At 38.7% G+C, this 23057-nt stretch overlaps 1 protein-coding gene across 2 annotated transcripts in view; it reads left to right on the top strand.

Moving 5' to 3' along the window:
* Positions 1-23057, top strand: part of LOC124301738 (disintegrin and metalloproteinase domain-containing protein 10-like) — a 359750-nt gene that overhangs the window by 155359 nt on the left and 181334 nt on the right. Inside the window, exons 1-2 of one of the 2 annotated variants that reach the window (XM_046757114.1) lie at positions 18179-18215; positions 18994-19212. The exons of the other annotated variant lie outside the window; for it this stretch is intronic. The gene's annotated coding sequence lies outside the window, so the exon portion shown is untranslated. Of the gene's footprint in view, positions 1-18178; positions 18216-18993; positions 19213-23057 lie in introns of those variants that run through there. 2 annotated transcript variants of the gene reach the window in all.

Raw genomic sequence — 23057 nt, 5'->3', positions numbered from 1 at the left:
AAAAATAATTTAAGGATTTTAGATTTGCTACAATAAGCTCACAAAATATTCATCCAATTCAAAAATACCGTAGTTCAAAACTAACCGATTTGGCACGGAATGCTCTATGCATACACAAATATAATAAACATACAATCACTATTCATAAATGAAATATTAGATGTACACAACCTAAGTACGATGTATACGTGTCTACAATCACGTCGCATATTTTTTATAAACGCAAATTGGAAACCGTGAGCAATTTGACTTTGGTAATTTGTGGAATTCAGATGAACATTAATCTCAATTCAGGTGGGAATTGGGTTTGGCGTAGGTTCGGGTCATTAGTGTATAGAACACAATTAAAACTTTTCTAGTACACAGGCGCTGCCAGCTTGACTGGCAATCCTGCCATTCTGCGTAGAACGCGGAATGATTGTTTGAACTATAACTATAATGGACTATAAATATGGCCATTCTTTCATCGCCTCTCGTGCTGGTATTTTTGATTTGAGGAAGAATTTGCAGGTATACAATTTGATATTTGTCTCAGTGAAGTATTTTCTTCTCTTCTTCTTCTCCTCTTTACATAATTTTACCTCCATCTCTTTCTCTCTCTCTCTCTCTCCGGTTCGTAATCCATTTTCCACGCGTCCTGACTTCACCCAACGTGTATTATACTAACCATTTTTTTTTTATTTATTCAACGTTTGTGCATAGCGCGTTTATTGTTCATGCGCGCTGGTTTACTGCAAGTCTAAAGCACGTCCTTCTGCCTTTGAACAATTGGTATGCAAATTCGGTTGAATAACGAGCCGCGAAAAACTTACGACATCTTGGGAACCAGCTCGTATCAAATTATTTCACGGACTCGATAGCGTGATGTTCTTCTTCTTATTTTTCAAATAATTTCGTTTTTGCGTACAAGTCATCCCAGAGTCTTGTCCCGAGAGAAAAACGGTCGAACCAAGCAAGCTGAGTCACCGATTGCGCATGCGCAAAGTAGTCCAATTCTATTGGTCAGCTAGACCGTACCGTGGAAATATTTTCGTCCACTCGACAGGTGATCCAACTTGATCGAAACGTGTCATCAATCGGTCAATACAATAGAAGCTTTCAACAACTTCCCGAACCGTTACATCGATTATCTGCGATCCGTATAACCTGAATGAATTTGTATCAGTCACATAACCTCTTCTAGTATCCGTTTGGCAGCTGGAGGTTTGGGTTGGCCAGCCTGCTTGAAAATCCCCCAAAACTTGCGCATGCGCAGTTTAAAATATCAAATCTGCGCCGAGTTTCGTATACAAATATGCTTTTTTTGAATTTCATGAAAAGTTTGCTTTTACTATCTTTCAACAGTGCAGATGAATTGTGGAAATATTAAGAAAAAAATAGAGAAAGAGAGAGAGAGAGAGAGCTGAGTGAAAGTACGATCCTCCACTAGCTACCCATTTTTGCACATTAGCGGGCACAGGTTCGTACTTAGTGTGTGTAAAATGGATAGAGCGAAGAGCTTAGAGAGAAGGTGAGGATTGATCCCGGAGCGGGGAAGTTGAGCGGAAGAAAGTGGCTTGGCGGGAGCCTAGATTTTAAATAATAAATAAGTTCCGTGCGAAAGCGGCCATTTGACGTCGTCGTATTCAATCCGCACGGGTCGGAGAAAACTACGTTATATGCCTGGTTGTTGATTTTTTTTTTTTTGTCGTTCTCGTCGTTTTGTTTTCTCCACTCCGAATCCGTCCATCCATCCGAGCACGAAAGCTCGTTACACGTAGCTAGAGTAACGAGTAAATGTAATATGCACGTTTATGTGCGGCGCTTGTATACGAGTGGAGAAATTCAAGGGTCTGCGGACACGCACGAAGGTCGGAATTACAGGGACGGAAAAGGGGGGGGGTTGAAGTGCCAAGGTGCAAAAGGCAGTTGAAGTCGGTTGAATTAGTGGAAAGTACACACCGCGAAGCTTCAATTATTCCACGTCTGATCTAGCTGCGGATCACCGTGCAAAGTCTTGACTCTTCCTTGGCCGATATGCAGGCTGAAAGCTCGCGTGGCTCGCCTTGTAAGCACGTCGTGACACGAGCTTTTATTTAGTGCACCGAGCATAGCTCAGGTCGTGTTTTACACTGGTGATAAAGAAAAAAAAAAAAAAAAAACTGCACGGAAGTTGTGAGTTCACTTTTTACGTTTGTATTTAAAGACGCGGGGAATACGTGAAGTTGGAAATGCTCAAGTTTTATGATCCTTGCACATGGCGGCACTTCACTGGTGACTGGAGTTTATCTCTTCACCAACGAAACGTGCATCAAACGGTACAAACTTTCATTTTTTACCTGAAACTCTGCACTTGTGACGCCACGTGAAATTATTTCAAGTCAATTGAAATTCACTGGACATCGTGTGAAATCATTTGCAATATACTTTAAGCATAATTGAAGTTTGTCATTTCGAGTTCACTTGAAATCTTGTCGAGCTAATCGGCGCTTTGAAATAACTTGGATTTTGTTCAAAATTTTCGTGTTCGTGAATAAGTCACCGGAAGCCAACCGCACGCTTCATTAACCGTGCTAAAGAGTATTCGTTAGTGAAACGATTTTTCGTATGGAAGCTACCGTAAGGAAATTGCTGAGGAATTGTTCTTCCGATCCTGATCGCAATTGAATTTCGTTTTCGTATTATCGTTTGTTACTCCACGACGTTGAAAGCGACGGTGAAACTAATAAGGCGATTTCTTTCGGATTTCGTTTTCGCACTCCTCGAGTTATTTCAAGTATTTTGTTCATTCTGCAATCTTATGCGACGGAACGCCAACGGGGTCGCAATAACAACGCACACCTTTTCCATATCGTGGATGGAATTGGGATTGAAAAAGAAGACGGTGTATATACGAAAGAAATAGTGCTTTCTTCTCGTTAAAAAAAAATTATAGACATCCCCGGGATTTTACTTTACTCAAGTTTTCCATCTGATTGTTAAAGAAACAAGGTTTCGAATATCTGCTTTATTATTATTATAATTTTTTTTTTTTTCGTGCTCAAATTCTTTCTCCTTTCATCCACGCTAACCTTATTTATTTTTTTTTTTTCACCGGTTTGAATTCAGCGACGTACATTGCAGTATTAAATCGGAACTGATACCGAACGACTGTAACGTCAGGTGATATGAATTTGTATCTTCGGCTCGTAAATCGTTTATGAGGATTAAGCAAATTATGAAAATCATACTCGTGGACGTTATTAAAATTTATTCCTACGTAATATTAATGAAAAATTATCGGTATTGTAGTTTGGAACTTTCGAATCAGCGATCGGTTTAATCACAACGATTGTATACTCACTTCAATTCAAGATTGCATTCGGCGAGACACGAAAGTCAAAGCTACAAGTGGCTAATCATTCTTCTCAGCTTACATTTACGTGCAAATTCTGTTCGCTAGAATGTACAAGTAAGACGTGAGATAATTACGACGAAGCAATTTTTATACTCTTGTCAAAAATTTCAAGTCTTATCGATATTTGAATATCACGCCGCTTGAGCAACGCTCAAGTCACAGGTAAAAAATTATTACGATTTTTAATGAGATCTTCGTAACTCGCAAATGTAAATAACAATTTGACAAATGCTCAACGTACGACTATTTCCTACTGAAATTAATAAAAGGTACAGAATTTCAACGAATCATTCCAAGCTGCATGCTAGATGAATGGATCGATATACGTATCGTTTATCCTTATATTTTATACATCTTAATAGTCGTTCTCATATTTTTACGCCAAACCCTCGTACGCGTTATTCTTTGTAATCTTCCTTCAGGAAATTGAGCTATTTTATTTTTTCTTTGCAATGGCTTGCTTATTTTATAACCTTGGGTTAAATTGTTTAATAATCTTAAACAGGCTTACACGCACACGTGCGCTGGAGAGGATTTTGACGGAAAACGGATGATGTTTTTTTTTTTTTTCTTTTGGTATCTGTGAATAAATGTTTTCAATGGAATAAATGAAATGATCGAAAATATTTGACGTTATTTTTGAAGCCCATCGAGCAGGAATAAAAAGCGCTAATGAGAAGACCCGAAATATTTCTTTTACACTCATGTAATTTCATCGTCGGTATAAATTCCTTGAAATTGGTAATAGCCAATTAGAGAGTTCGATTTATTCAACAAATCACAAAACGAACTCCAAAAGGAACATTCTTGCTTAACCAGAATCAGTCACTTCAAAAAGATCCTTCTACCTTATCGGTTATAAAAGATCTATTTCTGCAGCAGTTAATCATCTATACGAGACCCTTTATATTCTTACTTAAAATCGTTTTACAATAGAAGTTCCAAATCTTGACACCTTATTTAAAAATCTCTTAATAAGAATCTCAAGTGCGTGAATAAAATAATTTCATATTGACAATTGCAAAGTTTGTCTTTTTGTAAAATAATACGTTTCAAAATAACTACATTCGACTTTTATTTCGAAGCATAAATTCTGAATTAACTTTTCTTGCGTTGTTCAAATCCATCCATTTCGACCAAACGTTTCGTCTTTTAAATTTTCTACTTAACATTTTCTTTGCAACCAAATTGTGTCGCGAGTCGGCGTTTTCGTACTCACATACACACATCTGATAGTCAGACTCAACTAGTCTCACTACAATGCGTTCCGAGTTTGACAAGAGCGAATGTTTAAGAACTCGTCAACTGTCGGTTGACCTCATCGCCAGGCGGTGGGACTGGAAAAACAATCATTACGCGTCGCTGTTACAGCGATCATTAATGGGGATGTTTGGCGCTTGGTAATGAAAGGAAAAACGGTTACAGAAGCTCCGCGACAAGCCGAGGGAAACGGGATACGGTTTATACGCAGCTTACAAAGGGTGGCGAGGGTGCCGCTGCCCTAAACATACATGGGGCATTCCACGCCAATTCGACCTGGGTTTTACCCGATTTTCCCTTCTTACTTTTTTCAAGCTTTTTCTGGAAAAAAAAACGTTAAGAAAATTAGAAGTGGAGGTCATTTTACTATGGATGGCTGCTGAAACATTTTTACATATCACATGGGATTTTTGAAAAAATTTTCAGATTTTTCCGGAACCATTTTACTATTTGCACTTTTTTTTATTGGCAAAATAAAGAAGAAAATAATATCTTGCGATAAATCTGAAAAAATTTTCAAATATCCAATGTGACATATAAAAATGTTTCAGCAACTATCCGTAGTAAAATGACTTCCGCTTCTGATTTTTTTAATGTTTTTTTTTTCAGAAAAAGCTTGAAATTAATAAGAAGGGAAAATCGGCCCACTCCGGGTCCAAGCTTGAAAATTTTGATATCTGACACAGGATTTATCAGAATTGTGTCAAATTTTTAATTTTGGTCGGTCGATAAGTCGTTTCTAAAAATTGTAGAAAATTCAAATTGATTCGAAACAAAACATAAAAAAAAACCAGAGTACCTTTCACAGTGAGAAAAATGATAGAAAAAATCGCGTGCCAAACGTAAGAGGTCAAGGGTCGAATTGGCGTGGAATGTCCCATATACATCACCGAAAGGTGCCAGTTCTTCGGTACCAGAGTGTAGCCCCTCACCTACCACCTTCCACAAACCCGCGCATAGCACACCTACAACCTTCCAAAAGGATATAATTCCCGCATTCACGGGGTGCAATGGTGGACAGAAATTTAATTAGCAATGAATCGGGCGAATGTGTGTTTATTTTTAATTAAATTTTACCCCCAAGGTAACACGCGACTGCCTTATCTTCGCATTTTTCCACTCTTAAGTGTGTGCGATAATGGTCCCGTTGCGTCGGGCACTCTTCGCGTAAATCATGAATATCCTACGCGATGCGAGAGACGGGTTCAAACCCCTCGTGTAAATATTTTACAATATCATACCGCAGTGATTATCGTACATGCAATGCTGTAATTGAGTTTCCATGCAATATCCGGAGCATACATAAATGCGTCATTGGTCCTTGCAAATTTCGGATCACTATGGAAATTAATCAGCGTGCTGCACGGACACCTCATGGGACTTTGGTTATCCAGGCGTGTAGAGATCGCTCTACGCTTTGAATAATTAATGCAGAAATAATAGGTTCGCTAACCATGAATTTCTAGTGCTAGAAGTTTTCGACAATCGTACATCGTACCGCGGGAAAATTCACCTCGGTCACGTTTCATCGTAGTCACCGAAGGCTTCCAAGCTTTTTAGAGTTGGTTGCACATGATTCATCACCCAATCAAGATCTGTGCTTGATTTTTAGTTGAGGAATAATTTTTCGGAATTGACCGTTTACTTTTATCGTACAATATTGTTGGTGTATGTTAACTGTATCGATGTAGGTAGTGATGAAAAGATGAATGTAGGTACAAGGGTTCTGATTCGAAGAAAGTTGATATTCAAAACACAACTTGTCATGTACTCCTTGCAAAGTGTCTCCTGAAAACTGTAAACCAAACAAAAGCATCGGCACAAAATCTTACAATGCAAGCTTTCGCCGAGTGTCTAATTCAATACGGATGAGCTTGGGAATCGATGCCTGGATTTGAAGTGCGTTAGACCACATTGTCTCTCTGTTTCTATCGTTCGAACAAAACTATTGGTCAAATGATTTAAACCTCGTAAAACAAACTCTTTTACATCCAAAGATCGTTCTAATGTAAGGCTATTCACGTTTCTTTACACGTTATTAATATATGCTGTGAAAGGAAAGTAAACGAGAACCAACGGTCGACATCGAGCATGGTGCAAATTACGAACAGATTGCCGTTCTGGTTCCCACTTGGCTTTAGGGGCTTCTGATGTCGACCACGCGAAGCATCGAAATAGTAATTGCAATATATCCTAGATCTCGCAGGTTTCCTGGTTTCAAGCATGCGTAATGACGAGCTGGCGTGCGGTTACACGGTGGTTGAGTGCCTAGCGGTGGCTTGTTTGTTGAGGCTTCCCAGTCCCCAACATGGTTTGAATGTCACCTGGCGACTATGCTAATTGACGAAATACGTGCGAAAAGGACTCGCAGAATCCTTATGGAAATAGCCTTACGGTAGAATTTGCTGGATTTAGTGTATGATGCGGTACACATCCTCCCGTTGAAAAATTCTCACGGACACAAGTCCCAAAAATCGGTAGTTTCCGATATTTTTTCACATACATGGGATTACGCAATTTTTAACAATTACAAAACTTCAGGAGGGACTTGAAATTAAATGTGTCACACAAAAATCGCACGGCTGATTCGCAGAGACTCCGCACACGCGTAACAAAAATGGGACAAGTCGATTATTGCAAGAGTCGGAGTGTGTCGTTAGTAAACCAGCGAGTCCATGGATGGGATCGATGCATTGATGGAATCAATCACAGCTTCCTGCCTGTCTTTGATAATCGACCGTGTAGTTTTTTGAGTGATTCGTTCGATTTCAAGTCCCTTTAGAGCTTTATAGTTCGTGAAAATCACGAAATCCATAGATGTCAAAAAATCACGGAAACTACTGATATTTGGGATTTGTGTACTATAACATACTGAAAATCCAGGAAATTCTACCGGAAGCCAATTTCCATAAAGATTCCGTGGGGTCCTTCGGATCAATTTTTGTCCTCGCCATGATCTGACTTAAGCTCTATATCCGTTTCTACTTTCATATCCAACATGAAAGGCAATCATGCCCACATAAGGGCTCCTTTTTTCGCGATTGAAAAAATGGAATCAGGATCAAGGAATCGAGTATCATATAAGCGTTCAATCAACAGTCTGTCTTTCCAAATTTTTATTTAACTACATGTAAAATCAATGCGCGTATCATGAATTTTGTACTAAGTATAACTTCAAACAAGTTATCAGAAAAAGAAAAACTGTTTAAGGTTGCTGGATCACAATTTTTGTAAGTACAACTTTTCTCGGTGGTGAATCGGTCCGTCGGTTTTAGCGACTCTGAGCATTTCTGCAGTAAATCGAGCAGAAAAATCGGCGTGTCGGAAAACTGGTTGATGGCTTATCCGAAATTGCTCGTTTTCGCCTTCGAAAGACCGAGTGATCATTACTGAACCTCGGATTGAGGTAACTCGGTAAATCTAGTGCCATCGAGTAGTTTTCCCGGAGTGATTGTGACACTCAACGACATACCTCGTTTCAACTTTGACAATTAAAACGGTTCGTTTAACGCTGTGATGAAAGCGTCAAGCGTTCACTGCAATCAAAACCGTTTGCTGCAGTTTATCTTTACACTTGTACTACGCGTTTGAAAGTTACAACGATGTAGTATCAGGAACTGTGATAGAGTAATTCGCATTGATATTTTCACCCTGCAGTTTTTGAAGCTCCTGTGTTTTCCGAGAATGCGTTAAGGAACGAATCGGAATCAAAAGTTGCGAAATGAGAAAAAACAGTTCAAAAAATCTTGAGCAGTCTTTTCGGTGCCAATGATGGTCAAAATTAATGAATCGACATCTTTACTGGGTGATAGATATGAACACGAGTTAATTTGAGTATGACAAGCTGAGATGTAAATAATCGGCGAAAAAAGTCTCGCAATTATGACATCCAAAATGATTAAGCTCTGGTGTTGTTTTTAGCCTATCCCAGTATTTTTAGACTCATTTTGTTCACGATGGGTAACAACTTCAGAGGTTGTCTGAATTTGATTTTTTAGAAATAGTCTTCTATTAGATTAGATTTGTATAAGTCGAGTTCATCGGATGCTCTTCAACAATAACGTTGTATAATCGAATATTTCTCAAATTTTCTTTACATAATTTTTTCAAATCTGTTCAGCGAGCAAAGAGAGTTGAGAAAAAAATTAGAATAGGATCAAAAACAAAAGAGTTAAATAATGGATGTATTAGTTAATAAACCTTTCCTCCAATAATTGAAATTATATCTGTCGTATTTCCTTCATTTCTCCAGTCAGATTAATATCCATGACCTACTGAAAGGTTTTTCGAACGTTTTCTTCTTTCTCCAAGCTTCGTTTCACAAGTTTAAATCGATTGGTATTCAAGGAAGTCTGAATTGATGGAGAGGAAGTAGCGACATACGCCGCTGGTTGCGATAGTTGGCACACCAGCGACATCGGCATTGGTATTATCATCAGGAGCAGAAGCAGGTAGGTATCGTGTTAATGAAAACGGCACGGGAGATGTTTCCTAATTGCAAATAAGATGGAAGTTCTGGTGGGCGTGAGCCGGGGGCAGGGGGGAGGGGGGGGGGGTCAGAATAGGGGAACCCGTAGCGCCGTAGCTTAATATCGCGTGTAACTTGGCAAATAAACGCCCCCGCTTTGGCTAGGTTATGACACATTGTGTGCCCAAGCTAAACGTGGATGTGGCCTCGGCGCCACGACGTTATAGTTCTCCTGCCGAGCCTCGTGCGGGTCGTGCCTTCTCGTAACTTCAAACTTTCGCCCACCGTATGAATTTCCCGTAGGTATAATGCGTGCACGTACAAGGTGTACGTACGTACATGTGCACGAATTTCCCCGTTAACTACAATATGAAACTCCCTGGCGCCGGTGTCCGACCCTCGCGGTTTATACGCAATACTTCGGAACGCTTCCCGACACTGGGAACCACATGCCGAGCACCCGATCCTCGTTCTACGTCTGTACTTGGTGGTAGGTGAACGGCTTGGTCATCAGAGTTTCTGGATGATATTCTTGGATGATTCGGTTCGAGAAAAGTCAACGATAGAAACTTCTAAACCGCATGGAGGTTTCGTCGGTGAATGATCATTCTGACAATCTTCGAGAACACTTCATGTTCTCGCAGACACGTAGAATATACAATTGGAGAAAAGTTGGTCAAAGGAACTTTTAATCAGCAGTCAAGTTTCGTCGCTTAATGATGATTTTTACTGTATTCGAAAGCACTTCATATACGCAAAGGAGCTTCGAATAAAGTTTGAGAAAAGTTGATGGGAAGAGCTCACATATTACATTTAAGTTTCGTCGTTGAGCAATCATTCTGACAATCTTCAAGAGCACTTCATGTTCTGAAAGAAGCGTTGAATACAGTTGGTGAAAAGTTGACGAAGAGAACTTTTAATCAACACTCAAGTTTCGTCGCTGAGCAATGATTTTTACCGTATTCTCGTAGAAGCTTCGAAAAATTCTGCGATATTCTTCTCGTCTTTGCCCGAGACATCGGCAAGATGGAGTTGCGGGAACTTTGTCAGTACTCCAAGTAAATTCTAAAACTACTCGAAGCGGTGAAATTTTGAGTGTTGGCGAATAAGTTCCAGTCCAATCTCTCGACCAGAACCGGTACTCCAATAGTTTCATCGGAAATGTCAAAAGTTCTCCACCCGATACTTCATCTTCGAATGTACAACTACCCGTAATCAAGACGTATATGATATACGATCGTACTGTTGTAAATATCGCATAACGAGGCAGTAATTTAGCAAGTCGGATGGTTCCTCCCCCTAATTGAAAGTGAGCACTCTCACCCTCGGCCCAACCTAAACTCACCTTGCACGTGTAAGCGGGCGTATCTACGTGTCCCTGATCGTTTTCAATGAACCTTTGCCTCGAGCTGAAGTGCAAATTACACTTGTGCGTATCGGTGTTAGGGATATTGGGAATTGATTCTCCCGCGGCAGGGTTGATCAGGTTCAATAATTAACACTTCATACCTCCCACAATATGCTCGGGGGCTTTGGGTCTGATTTAAGTGTCTGAGAAAACCCCGTATACGCGAATCCATGCGTACGGATAGCTGGATCAATGTTGAAAAGAAGAAAGAGAGGGTGATCAGGGAGGCAGATAAACGTGGAAAAGTCTTCATACTTGTTCATGGTCCGTCAAATATTATGTCAGAATAACCGTACCTCGGTAGCGCGATCCTCGATCTTCAGCGGTGTTGAACAAGAAACCCAGGTGCGATTTAGGACCCAATATGTACGTTGTACGACGATGATGTCCAATCGACGTGGAGCCAATTGAATTTCAATTATCGGTACTGTTTCCAAACCCACAGAAATGGATACGTGTGCTTTTACGAGTCGTCAGCATTCGACGATCGACGTTGTAACGAGTTGCGTTGTTTCGTCTAATCGAATTTTTTCCACGGAGAAACTGCAGGGGGAGATAAGGTATCTAAAGTGTAATCGCAATTAGCGAGAGTGATATGCATTATGCCGTTGATCGAAAACAGATGAACCATCGGCGACGTTACAGTAGCTATGTATCATGTATATTATACCACCATGGTGGTAAGTGTATCCGAAACGTCGATCCGAATGGACGAGGGCGCAGGGTATGGATGTTTGCAAAGTCACCCTCACCCCTCTCGCTTGGGCTTCGTATTATTATCGATAAGTATATCCATCGCCTGTATAATGCGTATGCGCGCGGGACGGTAACTCTTGGGTAATATATAATATATAATAGGCAATGATGCCGCGGCAATGTGTCAAAACGTCGACGGATTCTATCGACAACCTGTCGTACAACCATTATACTTTCCATACCGCGTTATAAATATATTACGAAAATTCACCCGTATTGTCGGAACACGTCGCCGTCTAAAAGAGGTTGTCTTTACAAAGAAGCGTCAAAAGTACCTACACGGATCCCCTTTCGCCCTGAGCTTGCATTCTGACAGCTCAGGCTTGTGAAAGCTTCGAATGAAAGTCAAAGTGTCGTTGGACTTGTCGAAAGATTAGACGCCGTGAACACGAATCTGTTTAATGCATCTGGAATTCGATGTACACCAAATCCGTAATGGCGCATAAATATTGCAAAAACTTGTGGATCGGTAATTTCATGCAGCAAAATGTGGACTTGAAGACTTTCAAGGAAGTGCCGTCTGGTCCGTGAGGAAATTTCTGCGTCTCAAATCGCTGATCCAAAATAATTGAAAGATTTTTGTCATTATATTTTCGGTCCTTTTATCTCTAGTAAAAATTTTTTCTACCACGTGGAGACGAACAACATTTATTATCAAAGCTAGGAATAAAATTAGAAAACCCTCTTCGACCAAGCGCGTTGTACAAAATTGGCTTAAACGCGATAGCGCGGAATTCCGAGAAAAAATATGATCACCCCCAACGGACGATTTCCTCCAGTAGTTCGGAGATAAACAGAGGCGTTAACATAGCTGGGAACCAATAGGCGAGGACATAAATTCGGTGCACAAGGTGCCGGGCGAAGGGATCGTTACAGGTTTTACGCCCCAAGTCGGACATTTATTTGACTAAAATGACGATCTATTGTCACCCCGAGATATTCGCCCCGAGAATGCCGGCTGAGCGAATTCGCATAAGACCCGTAACGATCCCATCGGTTACGAGAATTCTGTCCGCGAGTTGTATGAGTTACGAGTTTAAACCGGAGAAGTAACCGCGTGGCGTATTCTCCAAGACAAGAGAAAAGGAACGACGTCTTGTCTCTCTCCTTCTTTCCTTCTCGCTACACTGAGAGAAATTTTTAGTACCGGTTACCGCTCAGTCCTCAACTATTTTCATTTTTTACCATGATCGAAAAATATAGTTCTAGGTAGAGAGTGAAAATTAGTTTTCTAGTATCCGTTACTATTCTTTCTCATTACGATCATTGTTGCTATATTTTCTTGCAACTGTTGCGAAAATTTAACGCTCGCGCAACGATAAATTGACGTTAAAGCCTTGTTTGACTAAAAAAGTAGAGTAAACCTCACAAACTGATTTTGCGTTGAAATTACCAAAAAAGAATCGACAATGGCGCAAAATGGTTACGAGTACCTCATTTTCTCTAATCCCAAAAATATTCGAACAGTTTTTTCAACGATACCTGTTTTACTGAATTTTTCTAGTTACTGTAGCAAATGAAATTTTTCTCAGCGTACATTATTCTCAAATTTTCATCTCCCAGACTTTGAAGAATGAAAACCGGCGACAACGGACATCGGGAAACATAAAACCAAACATAACTTTGGAGGAAACATCGAGAACAAAGGATGAATTTTGCAACAGAAATAGCGTGATAATATTTCCCCCTATTCTCTCGTCATACCTCACCATATGAATTATCTATGCTATTTTATGCCAATGCAGTGAACACAATTCCTGCACGTACGCTAAATGGTTTGCAAATTTTATTCACACACACACGCGTTTATTTAACAATCAGCTACGCACAGTCATATATTTCCTTCCCCCTTGGAGGGATAAAATCCTCAAGTTATCCTCGCACATATATATACATATATGTATATATATATACCATATACGTTTAGACCGAAGTTTACCGGTACGTATAACTTTCCGGAGATTGGTCCAACAATTTCGTGAATAAGGCAAATAATAACTCGAGAATACTTCGTTATCAACTCGCTTTGCCTGCTTATATATATATGTATACGTATTCCGTATATTATTATACATATATAATACGCGCTAACTCATCAAACTTTACGTGCACCTGACGTTCGTGTCACACATTTCCTTATTTCTTATCGCTTTATTTTTCCCTCAACTTTCATATAAACTTTTCCCTTTTCTTCTCAGAGACGAAAGTCCGCCCGAGCGCGTGTCAAGTGTCTTTCCAAAAGATTGAGATCTCTTCTACACCTTTTTTCTTACTTTCCTCCTCTTTTCCAGCTTGAAATGACGTCGGCCGCGTGTTGCCGCGTAATATACCTTTGATCCTTTCAACTAAAATCGGTCTGTAATTGCGATCAAAACTTTGACAGTCTTGATTTAAATCACGCACTTTTATACACGAAATGTAATCCTGCTTTAAGGGAATATTTTCTCCTCCTTTTCTGGCTTATTTCGAATGAATATTTTCCGCAAGTGTTTTCACGTTCACACAATAATATCACAGAGTTTCCAAAATTATTCCATTATTTCTGCCCCGAATCAAATCTGCAATTTTGTTGCAATAATAATTGATAAGTTTCACAGTCTGGAGCTCAGAAATTTTCTCCCAATTATTATATCCACTTATTCCATTATCTTCTACTTTCAGTAAACGTACTCTTCGGATTATTCAAATTTCATTTGACCTAATTCTTCTAAGAATATCCTCGCATTGAATAAGTAACTGAATCGCTATGAAGAGAGAAACTTTCGACGAATATATCAACAGAAAATGCGAAAAATCATTTCCAATAGTGATAGGACTGGTTTAAAAATAAATAAATAAATACTATTTCAAATATCTATAATCATGATTCTTAAAAGTCAAAAACATCTGATTTTTACCCATTGTTCAGACTCTCATCTCAATTCGATCGGTTCAATTTCAATAAATAATCCAACAACCAACACCGCCCCACGATAAAATTGTCTCTCGTATTAAAATTCTGCAATGTACAAATGAATTTTTCTCGTTGGTAAGGTGAGGTTTTCTTTTTTTGTTTCATTTTTTTTTTTCATTTTTTTTTTTTGTCTCAACAGCTCGGTGGGAGAATAACGAATACGTAATGCAAAATATACGTACATAAATTTTTCTCCTTTTTATAATACCCACATCCATACATAATTCGTTCGTTTAAGAGTCGGCGAAGTAAAGGGAGCAACGGCGCTGGATTTTCCCATCGGAACGAAGCGGCTCTTTTTCTCACCGCGACTGAGGAGGAGGAGGAGGAGGAGGAGGAAGGAAGGAAGATGGTGATTCTATTTGTGCCCCTAATTGGTATTCTTATTTCACGCGGCTCGCGTAGCCCATACGACTCTTTCATGCATATATTCCGCCCCGAGAATAAATCCTCCCCTCCCTCCCTTCCTCCCCCCCCCCCCCCCCCGACCCCTCGTCTCGCGTTAACCCCGTCTTCCGCCTCATCTTTATCCTTCCACCCTCTTCCTCCTCCCCCCCCCCCCCCGCCCCCCACGCCTCTCCGCCCTCGTCCTTGCGCTAAAACCTCTTTTCGTTCCGTCTCATTCTGCCAGAAGCACTCGCATTAACAGCTATTCCTAACGGTTGCGCTCATCTGCATTCCTCGCTCGATTGTTTTCCTCCTCCCTTGCCATCCTTTTCCCTTCACCCCTTCCCCCCCCCCCCCCTCGCGCTGCCGCTCATCCCTCAGAGTCCCACGGGCATTCTCACACCCCCGAATACACAAAACACACACTCGCGTAAGCTCGCGAGACTTCCTTGCGTTATTATTTTACGCGGGATAATTTAAATTTGAACCATTAAATAACCCGCGACGAATTTACACCCTGACACGTTTGAAATGAAGGGGTCGTTTTGAAGAACGACTTTTGGACAGGTTTAATCCGACGATTTTTCAACGGCGGATACGTCGAGCCTTGTCTTTTATCGAATATTTTCTAAACGACGCGCCGCGGAATATTTTCAGGTTTCAATGTAACTGGAGAACACGATTCTCGATAAAAAAAAAAAAAAAAATTAAACGGAGTGAAGAAACGATGTTTTTAATTTTTGTTGCTGTTGTTTTTTTTCTTGCCAATGCAAACCTTATGCAAATTTTTATTGCTGTTGGTGGAGTAATTGGAAATTGTTCTTTAATTTGAAAAATTACCTACAGAATGTGAAATTTTTACAGTAATCCGGTGATGAATATTCACGATTTTTGCGCCCCGAAATACGGTTTGTATTTTTTTTTTTTTTTTAATAATCTTTCGAAGGATTTTAATGTAATTTTCAGGATTCTCGTGAAAGTGATGAAAAATTCATGTTACTTTTCTCGTAAAATTTGCAACGATAAACATATTAAAGATGAAATTCATTAGTGAATAAAATTGATTCACAAAATTTGTCAATCTTCCAAATCGTTCCGAATGTACAAATTTATCGAACTCTAGTAACGGACTAGACATAACAGTTATGAATAAATCACGTGTATGATTTAATGCACCGGATTATAAAAACGTAACAATAATCGAGCAAGTGTATGCAATAATTAAAGTGATTGGTATTCGAATATCGAAATTATTGATAAATAAATACCCTGCAGTTTTATTTCCGGTCAGAGATTTTATTTTGTTCATGATCCTAAAATTTTAAACCAACTCCTACAAGTGAAGTCAAGAGCATTATACATACGTTTCTCCGCATAAATATCTACTGGAAATTATAACCTGTGAATTGACGCTGAAACTACAGAATAAAATTGCTCTGTTTGAAAATGTGGTTAATCGGGAAATAAGCTGCGTTACTTTCGTTTCGCGACACGCGATAAGATCGATCACATCGCCTGGCGATTTACCGACTGAGCGAAAATGACGGACGCCTCGCGTTGCTTGCGTCTGACCAATAACAGCTCGTACTACTTATCGTCTCTTCGCGCCTCACCGAGCGTCTAATTTTTCGTTTTTACATTTACTACAATTTACAGACATCGATTTCGACGGTGAAAAAATTATTTATCGTATTACGTTGTACGTGTGGATCGAAATCTTGAAAAATAAATTAGAAAAATAAAGTCATGTTATAGAATGTGAAAATTGTAAAGATTCCATTTATTTTTTCCTATACAAATTTATAGCAATAACAGAAAAATATATTATATTATTCGTTCGTCCATTCAATCATTCACTCATATAATTCATAAATTATCGGTCAAAGAGAGTATAAGGTAAAATTATAAATGTAAATCGTCTTTTTTTTAGTTAAAAATTGGATAAATAAATTGTCTTTCTTGGTTTAATCTGTCTATGTAAATTATCTCTCTTTTACTTGCATCGTTAAACACTCTCTCACTTTAATTTCATATATTTCGATGAAGTTTTGCCATTTTAAATGTTTCAACGGTTTCACTAATAATCACATATCTTTTGGTTACCAGTAGCGCAGATCGATCGATGTTATTAAAGGCGACACGTTCGCTGAAATTGCAAATTAATGTTATTTTCTTTTCGAAGATATCTCACGGGGTTTAATGCAGAACTTCTTACTGATTTACTGATTATTTAACCTATGTATTCGTCTAAATATTATTTTGTGAGAAAAGTACTATATATAATTATTATCAATGTAAAAAAATCTTCGAAATATAGACGAAATTTATAAAAATGAAAATTTGCCATGTTTTGCTCTAAAGAGAGAGAAAGAGAGTGTGTGTGTGAGAGAGAGAGAGAGAGAGAGAGAGAGAGAGAGAGAGAGAGAGAGAGAGAGAGAGAGAGAGAGAGAGAGAGAGAGAGAGAGAGAGAGAGAGAGAGAGAGAGAGAGAGAGAGAGAGAGAGAGAGAGAGAGAGAGAGAGAGAGAGAGAGAGAGACGAGGACAGGTGTAAATTCAAGAAAACGAACACCACGTGGTGTACAAGTAGGATCAATTACCGGGTGTCCCATTTTAATCTTACATCTAAATTAACTCGAAAAATATTGCTCTGATCAAATTTTGTTTAAAACAAAAGTTTTAGAGTTCAAAGGGGGACGTTCAAAAAAAATTTTGTTGAAGGTCCCAAATTTACAATAGCGACGCTACAATGGCTGATATGGTTTTTTTTAAGGGAAACCTAACTTTTTTTTATGACAAAACAATGCATTGCATTGAAACTAAGAACTTTTGTGAGAAACATTTTTCGATTCAGATTGTGGTTTTCATGTTGGAACTCCATTTTTGACTATTTAGCGCTGTCCGGAAGGTACCATACAAAACCCAAACAAACCCAAACAAACCCAAACAAACATAAACAAAAGTGTGCATGCATCTGTGAGTGCGTGTCTGAGGTTGCACGATTGTGGGCAGGTTTGTTTGGGTTTTGTATGGTACCTTCCGGACAGCGCTAAATAGTCAAAAATGGAGTTCCAACATGAAAACCACAATCTGAATCGAAAAATGTTTCTTACAAAAGTTGTTAGTTTCAATGCAATGCATTGTTTTGTCATAAAAAAAAGTTAGGTTTCCCTTAAAAAAAACCATGTCAGCCATCGTAGCGTCGCTATTGTAAATTTGGGACCTTCAACAAAATTTTTTTTGAACGTCCCCCTTTGAACTCTAAAACTTTTGTTTCAAACAAAATTTGATCAGAGCAATATTTTTTGAGATAATTTAGATGTAAGATTAAAATGGGACACCCGGTATAACTGAATATGTACTTGTTTTGGTTTGACGAGCCGATGGAATTGCGCAGCCTAGAATAAGAATGTACACAAAGTGTAGGTGTGCGACAGTGTGAGAACGAACAACACCTTCTCAGGATTAGATCGTACGAGTTGAAATAATAAACAAGAGATCGAACGGACCGTCGAGAGGTCAGACACACCAGAATGAAGCAGTGCGTAAACGGACGCGAAAGTGATCGGTCGTAATTATACGCGATCCGCGAGAAACTAGAAAGAATAAAGTGCGGTCGACTTGATATTAAGTTGAATAATTTATTAGTGTTGTTGGCCACGGCCCTTGTTAGTGATTTTGTCGTGTTTTCCCCTGAAATGTGCTTAATAAAATGTCTAGTTATTGCCGGCAACCTTCACGGATATCACTTTTCAACTTTTCGTTGGCTTCAGTTGCCCCCTAGTTTTTTCCCGATGAATACAGGTTTTTATCACGTTACAAAATCATTTGTATTATAATACAAATTGTGATTGTAATTACGATGTAGAAATTTTATCTCGGGATCATCGGATCGAAATAAAAAAAAATTGAACGTGAAAAAACAAAATATATATTTTACAACCAGAATTGTGTGATTATACAGAGAAAAAAAATTAAAAATGTAGAACGTAAAAGTATTTCAACTTACATCCAGATACGTGAAGTCGGCATTTTTATATATGTTTCATAGTACATTATGTAACAAGGGAATAATCGACTTTTATTCCCGAGTTACGTAGAAAACTTTATTTCCGACTCAACTCTGGTAGCAATATATTCGTCTGAAAATTAGAACTTTCGAATTGGGCTCATATTTCCCGCAAATGAGTTTTAGAAAAAAAACGCGACACTTTCGTTCCGCTTTTGAGGTAAAAAAAATTAACTTTATCGTTGAGTCGGGAATAAATGTGTTTTCGAAATACATTTTTCATTCAATGAAATGTTCGTAGTTTGAGAAGCCCCCCTTCCCCCATTAGAGCGGAAAACGTCGTTGACGTTCAGTTTTTTCTTATTTTTAAAATAATTAGAATGCCTCAATTCCGATAATTGATGTAAAAACACAGTGAATAAGTAAATAATCCACCTTTCCGTACCTACGTGTCGATAACCGGGTGACGTTGGCGTAATAAAACATTCGTGGAAAATGCTTTTACGAAAATTGAGAGTGTATTGACATCGTGGTGCTGAGTTTCCGGCCTGGGAAAAGCGTCGCGCCTGACGCAACTTATTTGCCCTGCCTCTTTTTGGTGAGTATTTATTTGACCTTCGTCGCTTTGATGTTGTATTTGTAGTATGTGCGCACGTTTTGTAACGTCCTAAACAAGCCCGAAGCAGACCGGCTGAATGTATACCGAAAGCAAAAAAGCTCGCTGCAGGTTGCAGATATACTTTATACCTACCGGGTGGAAATTTACCCGGCATTGAAGTCACTTTATGTTACACGCTGATTAGAATTACGGGGATTTAAATCAATTACACGTGCAATGACGTTACTGACGCGAATAGGCAAAGCACGTTAATTTAATACGATGCTGCGAAATTGAAGGTAAATAAAATTTGCGCTCGAATTAAGATTTCAGATTAAAAAAAAAAAACTCTTTCGAGCTGGCGCAGTGAGAATGAATAATCATAAATAGCTGGTTTCAGGTATCATTAATTTTATTGACAAATTCAAATATCACCTTGACGGACATTTTTCACAAAATTTTGAGAAACGAATGTGAACAGTTGCTGAAATTACTTTACATTTTTTTGGTGAAATCAAGTATACATATAACGATTCCAATATGTTAAATAAAAACAAAAAATTGTTTTATTAAATTCGAATAAAATAGTATTATGAGCAAAACGAGCGATCTTAGAATGAAATCGAAAGAATACGACAGATTTTCAATAATATTTAAGTGGTTTGAAATGAAACAATAATACCGAAACTTTTGTCGACGAATAGAGTATTTTTTTTTTTAAATAGAATCTTGACAGCTTACGAGTACAATATTTTTTTAAACACTCAATTTGTACGATTAACTCGTGTTAAAGATGAAAAAAAAAAAGAAAATACCGACGTTTGGAGAAGCAGCTCCCTCAACTCAATGCACTCCCAGGTTACATCCCAGCGTCTATAATAATTTATGGGTAAGGAAAGGCGGTGGATTCAAACAACCCTCGTACAGGAAGTGGATTAACATACAGGGGGAAAGAAGCAGCGGAAGTCCAGCGGGACAGCCGGGTGAAACGGCGGAAGGAAAGAGAGAGAGAGAGAGAGAGAGAGAGAAAGGCTGAAAGCGGAGCAAAGAAGCAGAGGCGAAGGAAGACTGGCTTGGCGGCTGGCAATTACTTTATCCGAGCCAGGCGTTTTAATGCATTTTATGGACCGGTTGAGTAACTTCACCTCGTATTAAAAGGGTCAGCAACTCGGGGGTGGAGAAAGAAAGGGGGGGGGGGGGGGCTGCGCGTTGTTCATCGGCGATTAAGTCCGTTTACTTGCTGCTATGCGGAGAGAACTCTCACTATTCACGTAACTTCCGTTTTCGTTTCTCTCTCTCTCTCTCTCTCTCTCTCTTTTTTCTTTCTATTTTTCATCCACTTTTCCACCGGCTCGGCTACGCCGCGAATTAACCGACTGACTGTAGGTTTCGGGCTCTTTAGTGCCTCGCGTCTTGTTATCTCACATCTATGAAATTTGGAGGCAACGGGTAAACTTGACAGAATATACGACGGCGGATCTTTTTTAAATTCTTTATCGTTTCACGGGGGAGGAAGAAGTCGCGTTGATTTGAAATTATTTACTTTATTCGGTTGTTTTGTGAGTAAAAAATTATTGCTTTCGGCGAAACGATGCATAGAGGGAAAGAAATTATTTAACCAACAAAATTGATTTTGTTGGAGTCCATTCCAAATACGATTACTTGAATTCAACAATTACGACTTACTTAGTTTGTAAATATGATTTAGTAAAGGGAATTCCTTGATTCTATAAAAGCCTTTTTTGTCGCGATCAAGTCAAGTATCGATTTGAGTGAACTTTTTCATGTGTTTCCGAAATTGTTTCAAGTTTTGGCATTGTTCCTCCGAGTCGCACGTTCGTTGACAGAAACAATTAGGCACTTGAAATAAAATAAGCGCGTGAATCTCGCCAACAAAAAATTTACATAGATCGAATGCTTTGTCGATCCAACCGGAGCTTGTTTGGCGTAATTCGTTTATGACGTAAAAAAAAAAAACACTGCATGCTTTGAAACAAGTCTAATACCCGTCAAATTTGGAGCCAACAGAATTATATACAGAATAAATCCAAGGTTCAGTCAATGCAAAAGATTTTTGTAACGACAGAATTCATTGTCTATTTCAATTATTGAACTCTTGACTCAACAAAACATGAATTGAAACAAGCTCAATTTGTTTTGGTATAGAAGAATTCGTACTTTTGCAACAAAACAAAACGAAATTTTTAGAAATTTTAATCACACATTTTTTGGATACAAAATTCATATCATCGCGAGAAACTCACGTCGTGTTATTTTGAATAAATTGATAGTTAACACGATCATTCAAAGGTTTGATGCAGTTCTGTATTGAATCGTGTCCGCCGCATTTGATTACAGCATTTGGTTGAAAAAATTGAATCAAAAAATTCTTTCCCTCGGTGTATAAAGGAGCGCAACTCGTTGAGCAGAATTGTCTCGTTTTCGTCGTTATTCGTGATTTCATTTCTTTCCTGATACATACGTTGAGAAAGTGGAAGGAGAAAATCTCTGTTGAAAAAAATAATATAGTTTCAAGAGTTTGACACGTTTTACGAAAGTTTGTTTTTCACGTAGCATATGTAGTAGTTCACACAAAAGCAATTTAACAAAGTTGGATCCAATTGATGCCTGTTTTTGCGAGAGGATGGCAACATCGGCGAAGCGAAAGGAGATGGGGGCCTGAAACGGTGCTCTCGGAGACTATATAGGAAACTTTTACGAGTTCATAAAGTTGAACTTTTTAGTACTTCCGCACGCAAAGTATGCGCCAAGCTATTGGGATTACAGCGTTACTTTTCATCGCGATGGGCTGAGGCAAACAAAACAGTTAATAAACAGAATACGGGAAATAGAAAAGGGGAAAAATGAGGATTGTTACTTATAGACAGGCAGAAGCTCGTCGTTTAGCGAATATATCTTTATAGATATACGTACTCGGATGTACCTGATTAGGTCGAGAGAAAATTGTCAAATTAACCTTTTCTCAGTTCGATAACCAATTAATTAAGCGCCGTTAAAAGTTGATGCTGAAATTGTTGGAAATGAATGTTATTCGCACACTCCTTGGTAACGAGAAAAATCTTTTCGCATAAAATTTATACTCGATCTCCCAATATTGACAACTTTATACAGAGATTGCAATAATTTATGATCTTTTTAACACCAATATAAGCGTGAAAAATGAGTTTTCTAGAAATTTTGCAGCATCGGTTTTTTATCTAGTTGTTTACTTGGTACGAAAAAAGGTAGATTGTAGTGGGACAAGTTATAAACGGTTGCGTGAATTCGTGAATTGTTGGAAAATAATAACCCTTTCATATAATTTATGAGAAAGCTTTTTTTTATGAATGAGCTATGCAGATACAAACATGAATACGTTAATTTTATGAGCAGTGTGCTTGTGGTGTTAAAATTAAATTGATTATTATCGGTTGTCTTTTGTGTTTGGAAAATTATTTCTAAACCAAATTCGTCAATATTCACTGAAGTTTCAATTTTTTCAATCACTGCCGCATAAGTTTTTGTTTTTGAATTGTTAGTCGAATTGTCTTGCTAATTTTTTTTTTTTTTTTTTCGATCGCGACGTTTTTATCGATCATTTGAAATCTGTGAATCTCTCCGCGTGTTGATTTCAGAATGAATCTCGGAGTCGTCATTCATTCGACACAACAAATCGCGGTTTTTCATTAGCATTTACGAATCGTGTAACCCGTTTCGCGTTTCCTTTGCGTCGTAAAATCTGAAATTTGGACGCGCCTCGTTAACTCCTTTCTGCAGTAATTATTCAACGTTGCGTGCGGAACTGCAGCAGCCTTTGAAAGGCGTGCATTGTCGGGAAATCCTAC

Source organism: Neodiprion virginianus, chromosome 4 (assembly GCF_021901495.1).
Source record: "Neodiprion virginianus isolate iyNeoVirg1 chromosome 4, iyNeoVirg1.1, whole genome shotgun sequence".
Taxonomy (NCBI): domain Eukaryota; kingdom Metazoa; phylum Arthropoda; class Insecta; order Hymenoptera; family Diprionidae; genus Neodiprion; species Neodiprion virginianus.
This window is presented reverse-complemented; position numbering and strand designations above follow the sequence as displayed.